The following is a 4,013-nucleotide window of genomic DNA, read 5'->3' as shown; positions in this document are numbered from 1 at the left end:
ACACCGTACCCCCTCCAGTGGGCAGCGGTGGATAGGTTACACCGCCCCCCATCCAGTGGGCACCGGTGGATAGGTTACACCGCCCCCCATCCAGTGGGCAGCGGTGGATAGGTTACACCGCCCCCCATCCAGTGGGCAGCGGTGGATAGGTTACACCGCCTCCCATCCAGTGGGCAGCGGTGGATAGGTTACACCACCCCCCATCCAGTGGGCAGCGGTGGATAGGTTACACCGCCCCCCATCCAGTGGGCAGCGGTGGATAGGTTACACCGCCCCCCACCCCATCCAGTGGGCAGCGGTGGATAGGTTACACCGCCCCCCACCCCGTCCAGTGGGCAGCGGTGGATAGGTTACACCGCCCCCCCCCATACAGTGGGCAGCGGTGGATAGGTTACACCGCCCCCCACCCCATCCAGTGGGCAGCGGTGGATAGGTTACACCGCCCCCCATCCAGTGGGCAGCGGTGGATAGGTTACAATCACTTAGTTACTACCTACAGTTAACAAACTGGGGATATTTGGCTAAAATTTCTGGTAGCAGATCATTTCGAATGAAATATTTACACATCGTTGGAACATTGGTTATAGAATTCTCTAAATTCATGTATCTTTTCGCACTCCATCACATAGTGACGGAGGGTGTGCGAATAATTTTGTTGACACAGTTTACATTTGATCAGGTCTACATCGGCAGATAATGAGAATTCCCAGAGATACTTGTAACCGAGTCTAAGCCGAGCAGTAGTAACAGCTGGAAGTCTGCTGATTTTATTGGATGAACCATAGATGTGTGGCTCCTCTTGCATGATAGTATGATGATAGATGGAATTACTGGTGTCAATTTCACTTTGCCTCAGATCTACAAGATCTTGTTGAAGTTCTCGGTGTACTGCTGCTATCAGATTGCTCACTGACAATCCAAGGTTACACTCAACGGCTCCTTTAAAGGCAGATTCTTTGGCTAACTTATCAGCTCTATCATGCATTCTGAGGCCAACATGAGATAGACTCTGTTGTTTGAGTGTGTATTGATTTCAACAAACCAGCTTTTTGTGGCAGTAATTTCTCAATAATTAGTACCTAGCTGGGAGGGTATATTTCTTGCATGCTTATTGTTGGTATATTCTTTCGTATATATCTTCTGTAACATTATTCAAAGCAGTTATTCTTAAGTTACATAGTCTTATATTAATGGTAATATGTCCACTAAACTCAAAGGGAGGGAATTATCAGGGGAAAGCACCAAGCCATCTCTCTCTCTCAACTGCTACAGTTTAATACACTACAGAATAAATACACTAAGGGACTTCCGGTGCAAGAAATAGCATAATGGCTACGTTATTAAGTCATGAAGGCAAATTGAAAGTCAGAAGTCTTATAGGTTAATCAGCCGGAGAAAATGATTTCAAATATAATGGGCCTATACAACTTTGTTAGTTGCGCTATATTAAGTGGTTATATTGGCTATACTACTTTGTTTATATAACCAGAGGAATGGTTATATTGCCCTTAAGTTCCCGTTATCATTAGTACACGTGACAAACATCTGTAACAGATCCCAGATGTTATGTTAAATACCTGAAACAACTGTCAGAGCACAGCAGCTGCAGAGACACAAGGTTCGCGCCCCCCCCTCTATTATGTCACTCATCAACTCATCAACTCACATAAGCCAGGGTCCACCATTTTAATTTGCATATAAAATACGTTGTTAAAAGTTCACTACTGAGGAATTTTTTTTCCCCTCGGCACTAATGATATTGTTGATGTTCCTCTTGTGGCTTAAAAAGTTGTGCTGGTTGGCTGTTGTATAGGCTGTTGTATAGGCTGTTGTATGTGTTGGTATGTCGGCTGTTGTAGAGGCACCTGTGTGAGTTGTTGTATAAGTTGTATAGGATTTTTGTATATGATGGTGTACAGGCTGTTGTTTTAGCTGTTGTATAAGCTGCTGTATCCGCTGTTGTATAAATCGTTGTATAGGCCTGGTGTAGAAGCTGTTGTATAGATATATGTTACTCCCACCTCACACCACATGCATGGCTAAGGACAGAGGATTAGTGGGGGATGGGTTAGTGACTGCAGTTGGGATGGAGAATCCCCAGGGGACAGGCTACCAGCATGACACTGAATTACTGAGGAGACGGTCTATTATAATACATGGATTATTCGAATCTGGGGCACCAACAAGACAAGAGAGAATAGAAACGGAAAAATACGAATTGCACGAGATATTGAGATGTATTGGAGCAGGAATGGCAGAACACGAGGTGGATATCAGCCGGCGGGTTGGACCTTACAATTGTACCAAGAATAGACCTGTTCTGGTGCAATTCTCCAATGAGGAGGCTGTGGAGTACATAATGAGGAACAAGCATTTACTCAGAGGAAGTGAAACCCATTACAATGTGTTTATAGAGAGGTTTATGACGAAAGATGAGCAAATAGCCCACAAGAATAGATGGCAACAACGACACCGAACTAGCCTCTCAGGTAGTCTCACCTCCCAGGTCACCTCCCAGGCCACCTCCCAGGTCACCTCCCAGGTCGCATCCTCCCCAACTCAGCCCTCCTATACCTCCCCCCTGCCTCAGCCCCCCAAAACCCCCCTGTCCCTTCCACATTTGCACCTCCCAACGATTCCCCTGCCCCTGCTACATCACACCTGTCAACGACCCCAGTGGGTCAAGCCATGCCCTCCCCAAACCCACCTTCCCATCCCCCCTCTCCAACTACCCCTTCCTACTCCCCTGCCCCTTCTACCCCATTGACTTCAATTCCATCTACTCCATCCCTGCTTCCACTGCACCCCTCTTCCACTCACCCCCAAACCCCACCCAACCCTCACCCCTCCTATGCACCTCCAGCCCACATTTAACCCCCTCACCTTGTGACCCCCTAACACCTTCCCCCATCTCCCTCTTCCCCTCTTCTACCCCAAAACCCCCACCTACCCCCGATTCCCCCCTAACTAATACACCCTCTCTTCCACTCCCAGCACCCATGCTCCATTCTCATCTCAGCCCTCTGCCCTCAGTATCCCTCTCCCCCCCCAACCTCTCAACCTCTATCTGACTCTCAGTCTCACTCTATTTCTCAACCCCCCTATGCTATTCAGACCCCTAACTTTCAGACCCATTATGCCCTTCCTACCCCCCTAGATGCCCAGACCCCATTCGCCTACCAGGCACTCCCAGGCACCCCCCTAGCACCCCCCCACTCACCCCCACAGCCCCCACTTGCCCCCCAGACACCCCCCAGTTCCCCCCAGACCCCTGGTGAAAGGGGAAACTCTGACACCCGAGTTTCCAAGAAGAGTCTCAAGGTTTGGTACACCAATGCTGATGGGGTAGCCAATAAAGCAGAAGAGATAAAAGAAAGAGTTAGTGAGGCAGACCCAGACATAGTGGCAATAGTGGAAACTAAAATAAATGGCATGATCTCGGATGCAATCTTTCCAGAGGGGTACCAGGTGATAAGAAAAGAAAGGACACAGAGACAGGGAGGAGGAGTGGCACTACTAATAAAGCGGAAATGGAAGTTTGATGAGCTGGAAAATTCGGGTACCAATGAAAGCACGAGCTTCATACATGGAACTCTGACAGTGGATGGGAAGAAGATTGTAATCTTGATACTCTACAATCCCCCACCAAACAGTAGTAGGCCCAGGCAGGAGTACGAGGACAGCAACAAGACATGTATAGATGAACTGCAGAGGGCAGCAACTTTAGCGCATAGAATGAGAGCGAAGCTGCTGGTCATGGGGGACCTAAGTCATATAAGAAGGAAGATGTCGGTAAATGACCAAGTGACAAGACTGAGGAAAACAGAAGGGGCATATACAGAAAGCGACAAGGAAATCTGCGAGATACTGAATGCAAAATTCCATGGAGTATTCACAACCGAGCCTGAGCAGCTCCCATTGTTAGAAGAGATTACCCAAGATGAAAGACTATCAGATATAGAGGTGACAGCAGAGGATGTAATGAAACAGTTGACAACACTGGATGCAAATAA

Source organism: Procambarus clarkii, chromosome 31, assembly GCF_040958095.1.
Source record: "Procambarus clarkii isolate CNS0578487 chromosome 31, FALCON_Pclarkii_2.0, whole genome shotgun sequence".
NCBI lineage: Eukaryota > Metazoa > Arthropoda > Malacostraca > Decapoda > Cambaridae > Procambarus > Procambarus clarkii.
The sequence above is the reverse complement of the archived record's forward strand: the minus strand, read 5'-3'. Positions refer to the sequence as shown.